The sequence below is a fragment of the Antechinus flavipes genome, chromosome 6 (genome assembly GCF_016432865.1).
Source record: "Antechinus flavipes isolate AdamAnt ecotype Samford, QLD, Australia chromosome 6, AdamAnt_v2, whole genome shotgun sequence".
Taxonomy (NCBI): Eukaryota; Metazoa; Chordata; class Mammalia; order Dasyuromorphia; family Dasyuridae; genus Antechinus; species Antechinus flavipes.
In genome coordinates, this window is record NC_067403.1 from 164,239,298 (window position 1) to 164,255,524 (window position 16,227).

Below are 16,227 nucleotides of genomic sequence, written 5' to 3' on the forward strand. Positions count from 1 at the left end.
CTAAAGGGGAACATAAAATATATGGAGAATAGCAGGAAGACACTAGCAGTAAGGGCGACCAGGTGGGATTTGAGCTAAATCTTGAGACAAGCCAGATGATGGAGGAGATAAGGGAAAGCATTCTATGCATGGAGAATAGTAGGTAAAAAGGCATAGAAGCCTGGGGAATAAAATGGAGAAATACTAGAAAAATGGAGAAGGGCTAGTGCATAATAACATGGAACTGAGAGAGGGTGGTTTATTGGAAAGTCACCATGTAGAAGGAAAGAAACATGGATTTATTAAGCATCTACTATGCTAGGCATTGAGCTTAATGTTTTACAAATATTTTCATTTAATCCTCACAACACTCCTGTGAGGCAGGTGTTATACTAATTTTATGGTTGAGGAAATTGAGATGGACAGTTAAATGACTTGGCAGGGTCACACAGCTATTAAATGTTAGTCCTGAAGTCAGGTCTTTCTGGTTCCAGACCAAGCACTATATTCATTCTAACATCTAGCTGCCCATATGACCTTAGATCAGTCATTTGAGCCTCAGTTTCAATGTGTTGATTGGACTAATCACATTGCTAAGGCCCCTTTCATGATTCTACAATTGCCATTGGTGGGTACAGTCTATGTGAAATCTCTGAAAACTTCACTGACTTGTTTGTGCTCCCAAACCAGATTTATTGGTTCTGCCACATTCTTGTCTTCTCTTTCAGGGCCTGATTTATTGCTAACATATTGTTAGTTGGTTATTGCCTTCTTTAGAGGGCAGGACTTGGTCTTATATTTGGACCATGTAGTCTACTTAGGTGCCTTCTACTTCTCCTAGGGGTCATAAATTAGACCCCTAACTGTGGACAAGTATCTTCAATCTCTCTTCTTCTCTCTTCTCTCCTCTCTCTCTCTCTCTCTCTCTCTCTCTCTCTCTCTCTCTCTTTCTCTCTCTCTCTCCCCCCGTCTCTCTCTCTCTCTCTTCTCTGTCTCTCTCTCTCTCTGTCTCTCTCTCTCACACACACCCAATTGGAGTTAAGTAACTTGCCCAGGGTCACACAGCTGATATCTGAAAGCAGATTTGAACTTAGATCCTTCCCTCTGATTCCAGGGCCAGTACTATTGAACTGCCTGTTCTGGCCAAGTATTACAAATACATGCTTTTTGTCAGAAGGGTGGTTTAGTTCAAGTAAGAGTTTAATCAAGCAAAGCTTTAGCCCTAGAAAAACAAATAAAAAACTGCCCTACTAACAACAAACCAGTATCAACATTTTCCTATTTCAACATCTTTGTTATTAAACATTATGCTTTCCCTCAGCCTCCTATTCCAATTCACAAAGTTCCATTTTTATACTGTTTGGGTATTTCATGCAAATCAATTGAGTCAAATGTAAAGAACTCAAGAGCTCTAAGGTCTTTTCCAGCTATAAAACTTTTACATAGTTTCATGACAATGATGCTGGTCTAGCTCCAGGATGCTAGGAGTTCAAGTTTTTAGTTTCAAACTCTACTGTAAGGCTAGTTCACCTTTTTTAAAAGGAAGAAGAGGACAGTTCTATTAATGGTCCAAGTCTGCTTGTCTTGGATGACAGCATTAAAATATATAGAGATTTTTGTTTCAGAAACAACGAAAGACAAGAACATTGACTTTGACTTTTCCTTGAATCAGGTCTGGTTGTTAGGTATGCTTCCAGTGACTGAGAAAAGGGTTAACTTACGCTAATTCTGTTACTTATCAGTGATTCCAGGAAAGATTTTTTTGGGGGGGAGGAGTGGGAGAAAGGCAGGTAAAAAGTACTAGTTAAAATTAAACTTTGAATTATCTGTATATTTTAATAATCTGTACTTTATTCCTTTCTAATACATATATATCCTGATATCAAAAACATATGTGGTAGGAAAAATGCTTTTCATTTTGGGCACAAACCTGACAGGTCACTTATTAATTTAATTGTTCTAATTCTAAGCATCTCTGTGCAGAAAGAAATCTGAAAAGACACAGAAATGTATCCTGCTTTTGTAAATTTCTCTCTGATAAGCCAGTTTGGAGTTACAATTTATAATACTAAACAAAAACAAAATCCCATTTTAAGAGAAGATATAGTTATAGACTGCATATGAAAGAACAGTTCACATTTTGATGAATTAAACAAAACAATAGTCACCTAACTTCTGGTATTCCTTAGATCAGTGGTTCTCAAACTTTTGTTTTCAGTATCGTTATACTATTAAAAATTATTGAGGATCTCTTCAAAGAGTTTTTGTTTATCTGGATTATATTTATAGACATTTACCATATTGGAAATAAAAACTATTTTTGAATTTGTAGACCCTCTAAAAGGGTTTCAGAGATCCCCAGGATTCTCTAGACCATATTTTGAGAACCACTGCCTTAAATAATCATTTTCCTAAAATCATTCAATCCTTTTTTGACCACTTCCCATAAGGATTTTCCTTTCTACCTAATCAAAGATGTATTCAAGGGATACTTCTATTAACTTGAAATTATCAAAGATGTCTTTCTTCCTCTAGTTTGACAATTAATGACATCAAGAAGATTCCTTACAATACCAACTGGCCTGTCCTGTACTAGGTGGATCTTTGATAACAAAGATTTTAAAATTTCAGTGTAAGGCACTGGAAAATAAATTACATAAATTAAGAGAAAAGGCATCAAATGAGAAGGGATTAATTTCCCAGGTTCATGCAAAAAGCAGACATTTAATTTCACAGTTGCAGTTTTGTTCTCATTCCTATAATCATAGAATCTTTATATTTATGTCATCTTATACTTTCTTGTGGTCTCAAGGGGCCAGGTGCTTATCTGTTTAAAGCTGCCTAAAAGCATCTTGAAAAGCACATATGCAGAACAGATGGATAGTTATAACCTGGAAATCCTTGAATTGTGGGTAGAGAATTGTCTCTTATTCCATCATACTTATTTTACTTTTTTTTTTCATGGCACACATCTGTCTCTGGGAGTTCCCCAGGTCCCAGTGTGTATGTGTATGATTCTCAAGTTCAAAGCTTCTTGGGTCTTTATTTTTTTCCTACCAACTGAAAAAATATAACATTTCCCCCTTCTCAGAAACCACCAGTTAATCTGTAGGAATCTGGATCATTCCTAGCACCTGGATAATTACTGGAGATAAGATTCTAAGGTGTGGTTTGTCGATGTTCCTGACAGAAATGAGATTATTTGGGTAGAAGACTGAAGACGATATTTCTGTGTACTATACTTGGTTCCAAAGTCTCTTTAAAAATGTTTAATTCTCTTATTTTTCATAATCAGTCAGTCCACAAACTTAGGTTTTTTTGAGACAATTGGGGTTAAGTGACTTGCCCAGGGTCACACAGCTAAGCATCTGAGGCTAGAATTTAACTGAATTCCTTCTGACTCTGGGGTGACTGTATATATTGTATATATTGGGGGGTGGTATATGCATATACATATATGTATGTGTATACATATGTAATAAATTGGAGATAATCTCAGAAGGAAGGCATCACAGTTAAGGAAGACAAGGAAAGGTTACTAGGGAGGTAGGATTTAGTGAAGATTTGAAATAAACCAGGGAAGCAAAGATGAGGAAGGAAAGAATTCTAGGCATAAAGGAAAGCCAGTGAAATTCAGAAGCAGGAGATTAGAGCATCTTGTTGCATCATAAAGTATGTGTATGGAGAATAAAGAATAAGACTGGAAAGACAGAAGGGTCTGTATTATAGAAATATTCAGAAATCAAATGGAAGATTTGACATTTGGTAGTGGGGATGATGAAAGCCACTGGAATTTACCTAGTTCAATTTATACTTTAGGAAGATCACTTTGAAGGCTGAGCAGAGGATAGACTTAAGTAGGGAGACTAGAGACAGGGAGATCCACTAAATGCTAATATATTAGTCTCAAAGTAAGGTGATGAGGATTTATAGCAGGATGGTGGCAGTGTCCAAGGAGAGAAAAAGGTGCTATAGGAGAGCTGTAAAGGTAGAAGTGATAGGATTTAATAACAGATAGCATATAAGAGAACAGGGATAAAAGAGAGAGAAATTAACAATGACTCCTAAGTTCCAAGATTTTATTCTTTTTCTTCTTCCTCTTGCTCCTAATTGATTAAAAGCAATAACAAAAAGAAAGCCTCTATAACATGTTATCAAATGAAGCAATTTCCTTCATCGTTTATGCCCCTTAAACACATGTCTCATTTTACATTTGGAGTCTTATTACTTCTATTAGAAGATGCGTGGTGTGCTTCATCTTTGGCCCTCTATCATTGTGTTGATCAGTCCTAAAGTATTTCAAGTGTTTTTCTCTATAATGTTACTCTCATATATGTTTCTATCCTGGTTTAGCTCATTTCACTTGTGTATCACTTCAAAGAGGTCTTTCCAGTTTTCTTTGAAATATTTTGTTCTTTCTTATGGAACATTTTTCTACAACTCTCCAATATAGATTATTTCTCTTTTTTTCATCTTTGCTAGTTTTCAGGATGTAAAGTAAAACTTTATTTAAAATTTCCATTTCCCTTATTATCTATTTGGAAGATGTCATATTTTATATTGAAATCATATCTATTTGGAGTTTATCTTGATTCACTCACCTTGGCAATATACTATGTCAATGTGAACATCCATAATAAGATTGACACACATTGCCAGAGCAAGCTCGGTGTTTGGAAGGCTCTGAAGGAAAGTGGGGAAGAGAAGAGGTGTTAGACTGACTACCAAACTGAAGGTCTATAGAGACATTGCATTAACCTCATTGTCATATGCCTGTGAAACCTGGACAACATACCCCAGGAAACAAAATTGCTTCCATTTGAATTGTCTTAGGAAGATTCTGAAGATCACCTGGCAGGGTAACATGCCAGACACTGGTCCTTTCTCAAACTGAACTACCAAGCACTCAGATCCTATGGCACTGAGAGAGTGCAACTTCCTTGGGCTGGCTACATTGTTCAAATTCTTCCCATAAAGACTATTTTTGTGGAGAACTCACACAAGACAAGAGTTCACAAGGTGGTCAGAAAAAATGATATAAAGACGCTCTCAAGATCACTCTTAAGAATTTTAGAATTGGGGCAGCCAGATGGTGCAGTAGATAGACTACCAGCCCCGACGTCAGGAGGACCTGAGTTCAAACATAGTCTCAGACATTTAACACTTCCTAGCTGTGTGACCCTGGGCAAGTCATTTAACCCAATTGCCTCAGGGGGGAAAAAAGAATTTTAGAGCTGATTATATGATATGAGAAACATTGTCACAGGACTGTCCAATATGGTGTGCCCCCATCAGAGAAGATGTGTGTACTGTATGAACAAAACAAGAATTGAATTAGCTCAGAAGAAATGTGACTAAAGGTAGAGAATCCATCCCAAAAGTTCATAGGGACTCCAACCTGTGGCAGAGCATTCTGTATTGGTCTGATTAGCCACAGTCAGATGCACTGGAACTTAACTCTAACATGTGATGTAATTTTGTTCTTCAAGAATGAAGGAATTCAACCAATCTTGGTATATGATATAAGATGTCCATCTACAACTACTATCTGCTAGATGTTTCCCAGTTTTCTCAACAGTTTTTGTCCAATAGTGGGTTCTTACTTCCCCTCCCCCAATTAACTGGTGTCTTTGGGTATACTGATCACAATGCTACTAAGTTTATTTGCTTCTAGACGGCATATATGCAGCTAGGTAGCAAAGTGGATAAAGTGCCTAGCCCAGAGTCAGAAAGACTTAAGTTCAAATCCAAGCTCAGACACATAGTAGCTATGTGACCCTCAGTGCAAGTCATTTTGCCTCAGTTTCCTCACCTGTAAAATGAACTAGAGAAAGAAATCACAAACCACTTCAGTATCTTTTCCAAGAAAGTCTCAAACGGAATCATGATAATTGAGAAATGACTGAATAACAGCAATTTTACATAAATAATACATTCTATATTTATGTACACATATCCTATAAAATAATCATTTGATATTTTAGTAATTTTGGCACTGTCAACTAATTTAGGTAATTTTAAAATTTAAAATAAAATGTTGGTCAGGGGAGAAGTTATTATATTGGTCAGGAGAGAAGTTAAATAGATTTAAGAAGCATTTGCATAGAGATAGTTCCCTTGAATTCTTGGAAACTGAAGAGATCATCAAGTGAACTAGTTTTGAAGGAAAAGAAGAGAATCGAGGGCAGAGTCTTAGAGTATACTCATAGTGAACAGGCTCAACCTAAATGTGTATCAAGCAAAGGAAACTTTGAAAGAATGTTCCAATAGATAGCAGTAGGCAACAATCTTATGAAAACTTCAAGAGAAGACAGTATCCAAAGGAAGAGGGTGATCAACAGTGTCAAAGTCTGGAGAGGTCAAGAAAAATGAGGATTGAGAAGAGATTTACTAAACTTGATGATTCAGAAATCTTAAATACCTTTGGAGAGAGTAGTTTGGATTGATGCTTTGGCTGGAAGCCAGACTGAAAAAAGGTCAAGCAAGAGGAAAGGAAGCCATCTTAAAGAGCTTAGCCAGGAAAGGGAGGAGAAAAATAAGAAAATAGCAAAAGAATCTAAAAGGTTTGTTGAAACCATCTATGGGGAAAACATAGAAATGCTTGTATGCATCTGGGAAGCAGACAGCAGACAGGAAGGAACTGCAAATGAGCAAGAAAGAATGATAGAAGGAGGCAATCTGCTACTGATGATGGGATGAAATGGGATCACTTATAGAATGGGATAGCTTGGAATCTGGTGTAGACTTTTAGAAATGTGTAGGTTTCTTCAGCAAAAAATGACTTCTTTTTTTTTTTTTTTTTTGTGAGACGGGGTGAAGATGGAGCTTTCTGAGAAGGGCATCATTTTTATTTCAGTAAGATACGAAATAAGATTTTCAGCTGAGAGGATAAGGGAAGGGGGAACTTTGGGAGGTTTGAGGAGGAATAAAAAGATTCTGGAAAACTGCTGTGTTGAGTACCATGGTGCCAATTAGGGAGGTTTAAAAGGACTACACTACAGTGAGGGCCCAGTTGTGATTAAGTAGCATAACTTTGTAACAGACCTAATCATTATAGTTTCTTGATTTTCTTCATCTTTCTTCAACAGTAGGTGAGTAGGAGCAGAGGTGATAGGGGCTGGGACTAATTCAAGACTGGATTGGCAGAGCAAAATTAATGATAAAATAAGGAAGCAAGGGACTAGAAAAGAAGATGGTATGGAACTGAAATTCATTCACCAGGGAATGAACATGGGTTATAGCTATTGCAAGGAGTGAGAAAGAACTAATGGACAGAGTGATTGGAGGTGATAGAGATGACATAGAACAGGGTCAGGGGTTATAAGGTAGAAGGAAATGTAGAACAACAATTCCATATGGAACAGGATTAGTTAAAAGGATTTTAGAAGTCATGAACATGGGAAATAGAGCATTATTACATTACATTAAAGATATCTGTGTAGATGAAGTAAGATAGAAGAGTGGGATCAAAGATCACCCCATTCCTGCCTACTCTTTCCATTGAAAATCTATATTTCTGGAAAAGTATGCCTTGTGTATATGAAGGTCAGATTTTCTTACCATGCTATTTATCAAATATCATTGCTTTGAAGCAGTAGCTTCCTTTAGGTAACTTGTAAAAATGAAAAAAAAATTGGACAAAGAGTGCCTAAAGAGCTGTGTTTTTGAGTAGATGGAAACCCACAGAGTACCTTTGAGCTGGAGCAACTTTTCTAAGGTATGTGGGGAATATCCCAGGTGCTATACATATTATTCATATTTGACAGAATCTCAAAGTTTTTTAAATAATATTTTATTTTTCCAAATACATGCAAAATTAGTTTTCAACATTCACCTTTACAAAAGCTTGTGTTCCAAATTTTTCTCCCTCTCTCCTTCTCTTCCCCCCCCAAGACAGCAAACTATTTGATATAGTTTAAACATGTGCAAAAGAATCATTAAAGTTGATAGTAGAGGTAATCGAGTACTTCCATTTTTAGAATTAAATCTCAAAGTAGAGCAGCTTAAAATTCATAAATGTATCAGAATTTCTTCTCTAACAGTAATTTTTCACAACCATCTATTGCACAAGGCTCCAGTATTAAATTCATGTTGTCCTTCCTGCTTCAACCTTCCTCTACTCCTTTCTTCTCCTGCCCAATCCTTTCTTCTCTTCTACTCTTTCCTACTCCTTCCATTCCTTTGACTGAAAATAATGATTTATTTTCTTTCTATCAGGACCTTCAGCTGATTAGAACAGGGAATGTAATTGTGTAGTGGGGGAAGGCCACTCCTTCAGGAAACAGCTTTTCAGAGCTACCTACTAGAGTAGGAAGTAAAGGGAAAGAGGGGGAGAAGTAGGGATCTCTGAGTATTTACTGTTGACCCACCACCAAAACTAAACATTAGTAGATTGTTTTTTTTTTTGTTGTTGTTTTTCCTGTTTGGTTTTTTGGGAGGGAGAGGGAGATTGAGGTGTAAATAGGTATGGGGTAAGTATGATGGATGAGCCATAGAAATGTTTGGTTAAGATTCAAATGAGATCAGCTTTCCCAGAATAACCTATCTTCTATCTTTTTTCCTTTTCTATAGAGAAAGAACCTGGAAAATACTTTCGTGGTAATGTGTGGATAAGATTTGGGAGGAAGGGCTGAGTGAAGATAACTATCTCTTTTCCTATCATTTAGAGCAGGAATTCTCTTAAACCTTTTTGTGCCATTAACCCATTTGGTGAAGTCTATATTTCCCTTCTCAGAATGTTTTAAAATGTATAAAATAAGACATGTGCAATGGCCAGGGCACTGGTCCCAAACCTGAGTTCAAATCGAGCTGTGTGCTCCTGGGCAAGTCATTTATCTTCAAATTGCCTCGAAAACAAAAAAGAAAAAAATAGTTATAAAAATATATGTATTTTAAAAAGTTTACAGACACTAGATTAAGAATTTCTAATTCACATTATTGATCACAAAATAGATAATTTTGATTATATTAAGTTAAAAAGTTTTGTATAAACAAAACTAATGTAGACAAGATTAGAAGGGAAGTAATAAATTGGAAAAACATTTTTTACATTCAAAGGTTCTAATAAAGGCCTCATTTCTAAAATATGTAGAGAATTAACTCAAATTTATAAGAATTCAAGCCATTCTCCAGTTGATAAATGATCAAAGGATAAGAACAGACCATTTTCAAATGAAAAAATTGAAACTATTTCTAGTCAAATGAAAAGATGCTCCAAATCCCTATTGACCAGAGAAATACGAATTAAGACAACTGAGATACCACTACACACCTGTCAGGTTGGTTAAGATGACAAGAAAAGATAATGATGAATGTTCGAGGGGATGTGGGAAAACTGGGACACTGATACATTGTTGGTGGAGCTGTGAACAGATCTAACCATTCTAGAGAGCAATTTGGAACTATGCTCAAAAAGTTACTCTTTGACCCAGCAGTGTTTCTACTGGGCTTATATCCCAAAGAGATCTTAAAGGAGGGAAATGTGCAAAAATGTTTGTGGCAGCCCTTTTTTGTAGTAGCAAGAAACTAGAAACTGAGTGGATGCCCATCAATTGGAGAATGGCTGAATAAATTGTGGTATATGAATGTTATGGAATATTATTATTCTATAAGAAATGACCAACAGGATGATTTCAGAAAGGCCTGGGAGATTTGCATGAATTGATGCTATGTGAAATGAGCAGAACCAGTAGATCATTGTACATGGCAACAAGAAGACTACATGATGATCAGTTCTGATGGATGTGGCACTCTTCAACAATGTGATGATTCAAAGTAGTTCTAATTGTTCAGTGATGAAGACAGCCATCTACATCCTGAGAGAGGACTGTGGAAACTGAGTGTGGACCACAACATAGCATTTTCACTCTCTCTGTTGTTGTTTGTTTGCATTTTGTTTTGTTTCTCAGTTTTTTTTCTTCCTTCTTGAGCTGAGTTTTCTTGTGCAGCAAGATAACTGATATGTATTCATATACTGGATTTAACATCTATTTTAACACATTTAACATATATAGGGACTACTTGCCATCTAGAGGAGTGAGGGTGTGGAAAGAGGGAAAAATTTGGAACAGAAAGTTTTGCTAGGGTCAATGTTGAAAAATTACCCATGCATATGTTTTATAAATAAAAAGCTTTTTTTTTTTTTTTTTTTAAAAAAAAAAGGACTTCTGCTTCAGATTGTCTTTCTATGTATTATTTGGAGGTTGTATAATGATTAAGGCTTTTTTTTTTTTTTTTTTTTTTTTTTGCACTTCTGGTATTTTATATTGCAAAGTTTCATATGCCAAATTGCTTTGTAAATTATTATTATTGTTATTATTAACAATAAGCAATGTAGTCATCTTTAAGATTTTACCTTCAATTTAGTTGCTGGTTTGCTAGTTTACTTAAATTCTTTACAGAGGAGGATACATTTACAGTGGAAATGAGAGAACAAAATGGTTCCCTGGGACTTGATACCTGAGATAAGAAAAGAGATGGTAAGGGAGCACCTAGCTGCCCTAGATGAATTCAAGGCACCTGGCCCAGATGAACTAGATCACTAAGTACTGAGAGAACTGGTGGATGTGATTGCTGAACCATCTATCACTGGTAGCTGCAAAATTATGCATGAAGTCAGAAGAGGTACAACAATACTGGGGCAGCTAGATGGTACAATAGATTAGAGGATGATGGTGTTATGCCACAGTTCTCTTTAACTGTCCTGACTCAATTTCTCTGTATGAGTTTCCCTTGTCTCAGTTTCCTTAACTGTTCTGTCTCAATCTCTTTAATTGTAAATCCCCCTCTGACCCAGTAAGACTGAGGACTATTTGTTCAAAGGTCATAAATTAGCAAGATAAACAAGAGAGTAGGTCTCCTGACTCTTTTCTGTCCTCAAGGATTTACAATATCCCTCTAAAATATTCCAAGATACCTCACTGATATCTTTACTTCTTTGTATTCAGACATCCTGTCTCTGGGTTTTCTAGGATTTATGGCTTCCCTATCCTGATAGAGGTTTTCCCTCACTTCTTACCCCTTCCTTTGTTTAGAGAAAAGGTATTTAAGAAGTTGGGGTTCCTCCATTCATGGCTGGAAGCTGGCTGCTGGCAGCTGTATGCTGGACTCTGGATTCTTTGGGATGACAGTCTCCTCCAGCCCTGGGACCAACATGGATTCCTTGGTCCCAGTATATCTTTATCTCTGTCTGACTGGATAATTCCAAATGAGAGTCTTGTCCAGTCAATCTTACTCTCCCATTAATAAAATATTAAAAACTCTCTAATCTCTCTCCTGCCTCAGTTTCTCTGGCATTACAATGGGACTATAGTTAAATCTAACTTCAGATACTTACTAGCTGTGTGATCCTGAACAAGTCACTTTACCCTGTTTGCCTCAGTTTCCTCATCTATAAAATGGGCTGGAGAAGAAATGGCAAACCACCCCCTTATCTTTGCCAATACAACCTCAGATGGGATCGTGAAGAGTTGGACATGACTAAAAATGACTGAACAGAAACAAAAACTTTAAGACTGCAGAGTGCTGAGCAGAAATTGCAAACTAAGGTTATTAACTGTGAAAAATTGTAGACTGGATCATTAAATAGATAGTTCGCAAACTTATATAACACTTGTTAACTCAAGTCACACTGCCACTGGATAGTTGGGTCACCAGAGAGTGGGTATTATTACTACTCCCAAAATTCTAGAAGCCAACAGGTGACCATTCTCCCAAACACTAGCTCACAGTTCCCACATAGAGTGCTTTCTGATAACAGAGCAAATTGAATATGACAGCAAGAAAGGTACAGTAATTACAATTCATTTCCTCCAACATCAGTGGGTATACTTTCTGATAGATACATACTGAATTAAGGGAATAAAGAAGAAATAGGAAATCAAAGTGCAGAGGTGGTAAGACATTCACATAGAGCTAAAATAACACATGATTATAGAATGACAAGACTTTGATGTCCTTTTGATATAAACTGAGGTCTTTTTGGGAAAAATGATGTAATTTTTAGGCCTCCTCTCCCTTTCCCAAATCCTGGGAAAAACCTTTCCAGACAAGCCCTTCCCAAGTTATGTGGCTTCATTCAATGGGAGATCTTGATCAAATCACCCTCCTTGAAACAGATCTTTTGGGAATGGCCAGGATCCCCTTTAGGAAATTCCCAGACTCTGGGAAGAAGTCTTCAAACTCCCAATTAAGTGATTTTATTCAATTGGAGATCTTTATCTGATGGTCCTTTATTGATTAGCCCAGACAGTTCCCAGTCCAAGGCAACATTTGCCCATATAACAAGGGTTTTGTTAACATACCTTTGTCAAATTCCTAATGAGGAAGTTTGCCCACTAAGAGAGCTTCTTCTTAGTGAACAATAAAATTCCCTTTTCTTGCTACAAACAGATTTTGCAAACACATTGGACCTGCCCCCAAATGGAGGGGGATTCCCCATCCCAATTCTCACACCTCTTCACTACCATTAGCACTGCATCACTTTTTTTGGTAATTTTTTTCTCTTTACATTTTTTAATTAAAACTTTTTATTTCAGAACATATGCATGGATAATTTTTCAACATTGACCCTTACAAAACCTTATGTTCCAAATTTTCCCCTCCTTCCCCAACCCACTCCCCTAGAAGGCAAGTAATTCAACATATTAAACATGTTAAAATATACATTAAATCCAATATATGTATACATATTTATACAATAATCTTTCTGCATAAGAAAAATCAAATCAAAAAGAAAAAATGAGAAAGAAAACAAAATGTAAGCCAACAACAACAAAAAGAGTGAGAATGTTGGCTGTGATCCACACTCAGTTCTCACAGTCTTCTCTCTAGGTTTAGATGGCTCTCTTCATCACAAAATCATTGGAACTGGCCTGATCATTTCATTGTTGGAAATAGCCACGTCCATCAGAATTGATGATCTTGCTGTTGCCATGTACAATGATTTCCTGGTCCTGCTCATTTCATTTATAGCATCAGTTCATATGAGTATCTCCAGGCCACTCTAAAATCATCCTGCTGGTTGTTTCTTACAAACACTAGTATTCCACAACATTCATATACCACCACCTTTTTCTGTCTTAAGAACCCTTATGAAATTTGCTTTACAAAAAGAAAAAGGAAAAAAAAAAGAAATTTGCTGTGAATTGTTCCATTCTTTAGCTCACCTGGTTCTTTGGGTATGGTGTCTTCACTGGATTCAGCTTTTTTGGGTTTGCTTATCCTGGGATGGGATATTAAGCTGGATGGGCTGACAGTGACAAGTAGACAATGGGAAAATGGTTTCTAGATAGACTGGGCAGACAGCTCTGTTTTGGACAGTGGCTGTTAGATGGGGCAAGGCAGATTACTGTGTTACCAGGCAGTTTTTTCCAAGCTGAGCTGAGTAGGCTGCTCTGTCCCTAGATTTTCTCCAAAAATGATGTTTCTGTTGACACCTGTTGCCCCATTGGTCTCCTGGGTTTGCTGTTTGATGGGTAGCTGAAGTCTTGCCCCACCTTCAGCTATAGGTTAGCCAGTGGTTCTCAAAGTCTGGTCCAGAGCATCCTCGGAATCTCTGAAATCCTTTGGTTTTTATTTTTAATGTGATCAATATCTATAACTATAACCCACATAAATAAAAACTCTTTGGACAGATCCTCAATCATTTTTAATAGGATAAAGATATTGAGAACAAAAGTTTGAGGACCACTGGGTTAGACTGAGGGGTACTGAGATCTCTTCAGCTGGAGTGATAAACCTGGTTTTTTTTTTTCAGCAGGAGTACTACAAAGGTATTTGAGGGGACAATGATTTTTAGTTTAGAACTGACAGAAACTTGACTCCGTCAGAGGCCCCAGCTCTAAGCACAGTTCTAGGCACTTGGTAGGCACTTAATGAATGCTAGTTGATTTGACTTGACTAGAGGAATGTTGATTTTGCATTTGAAGATTTCCTCTTTTACATTTCAATGTCTCTTTTAGTCTAGACTTAATCTTATTGAAACACTTCCCCTCTTTCCCCCCCTATTCCTCCACCCCCCTCCCCCGCTTTAAAGGATGGCTTTTGTCTTTGGTTCTCTTGGAGGACCAAAATGATATCACTATGTTAGAGTTGAGTTATAGTGCAGCCCATTGTGTCGGAGTAGATCAATACCGGCTCTGCCATAGGTCATAACAAATCATCTCTATGAATATTTGAGGTGGGCTTTAACTTTAACTTCGCACATTTTGCATTTCTTTTGGGCTAAATCAATTCTGCTTTGCTTATAGCATGTTCTCTGAGGAGGGCGCATCGTGCTGGATGGTTTTGGGTCAGTGTCTTCCATGTCATACAAGCGATTCTAAAGAGAGACCTTGTGAGTGTCCTTGTACTGCTTTTTCTGACCACCTTGTGAGCACTTCCCCTGTGTGAGTTCTCCATAAAATAATCTTTTTGACTAGTGAACATTTGACATTTGAACAATATGGGCAGCCCATTGGAATTGTGCTTTCTGCAGTAAAGCAGTGTCGGGGACAGGGGCAAGACCCCCTTTCCCAATTAACTAATCAGAGACATCATCATATACAGAGAAAGTATTTATTTAATCCCTGCAGGGAGACACACCTGGGAACCATCCCAACACCACCATGTGCTCCTGGAACCTGGCCAGTTTCCGGCTTGCCAAGGACTTAAAGCAAAAGACTGGAGCCTTCTCACTGGATAGATTAAAAGGACGTAGCCATCCTTGACCAATGGTCGCCAATGTTGGCTGCCTCCCACAGCTCACTTCCTACAACTTCCTATATCCCAGGGTTCAAAGTTCATCCTCCATGTGGCTCAATACTGAGAAATACTTCATCCAATAAGTCCAATTCAGCCGGAATACTTGGAAATTTAATTAGAGCAAGAACCTTGGTGTCTAGATTTTGTCTACCATACCTTAGCTTTGTGACTGATGCAACTATATAGTGTATGAGATCGAAAGTTTTGTGGAGAATCAGTTGTTCATTCTTTGTTTTCAGAGAAGACCAGTGACATCAGGAAGTGGATATCTTGATTAGCACATGAATTGGATTTAAGTGAGGCTATGTAAAGTCTTCAGCCTTATTCTCCATTCCCGGCATTGGAGTCTAGTGCCAAGACAAGCTAGACTATAAAAGACTTATTGAAGAGTCCTGCCTTAGAAACTTATTAACTGTGTGACCATTAACTTCTGTCAGCCTCAGTTTCCTCTCCTGCAAAAAGGGAATGGCAGTTAACAGCTAGCATTTATATGACTTCAAAGTTTGTAGAATATTTTCCAGAGTATTATCTTCTTTTATCCTGACAACAATTGAGAAAACTGATGCAGTTTGCCTGGTCTAGATTCCTGGTGGTCTAGAGGTTAATGGCTATAAAAGGATCTCTCTTCCCTTAGCACAGCTGCCAACCAGGACTCCTGCCCACTGTGAAGAGAGTCTCTCCTCAGTGATAAACCTTTTGTTATCTCTGCCAGGATTTCTCTGCTAGGACCTTTATCTCTCTGCCAGGACTTTGTCACTCAGAAGTTAGTATTCCTAGCAAAAGCTGGTTTCTGTAGTGCCAACAATAAACTCCTTTTTTGCCAGTCTAATATTTCAGGTTCATGAATTCTTTCACATTGTACCTGTGCCGACCAAAGAGAGGTTCTCACAGCTCTCTGCACTGCCATTAACCGCATCAAAGTGACTTGCCTAGTTAAGGCCACAAAGCTAATCAGTATCCAAGGGTTCCATTTGAACTCAGGTCTTTGTGACTCTGGATCCAGCAAACATGGCTAGCTACTTCTCTTTGAGACAAATTGTAATGCTAGAGAAACTGAGGCGGGATAGAGATTAGAGAACAATTTAATATTTTATTTGAAAGGGAGAGATTTACTGGGACCAAATGGATCCATGGTTTGGTCCCAGGGCTGAATGAGACTATCGTCTCCAAGAGTCTAGCAGTGAATGTTGGATACAAGATTCTTTTATTGAATAACAAGAACGATGATATAATGAGGGGAGGCACCTGGGATGGGGATGACCTAAGGGGGGGAGGTAGCTCAGATGAGGATGACATAATGGAGGGAGGAGCCAGAGAGGATCCTGATATTCTAATAATGTCTAAGATATCAGACCTTTATCCTATCAAACATTAAGAGGGAATGGTTATAACCTGAGGCAGAGAAACTGAATAGGACAATTAGGGAAACTGGGTCAGGACATCAAAAGGGAACTGTGACACAACAAAATCAATGAGAATATATATATATATAATACACACATATAT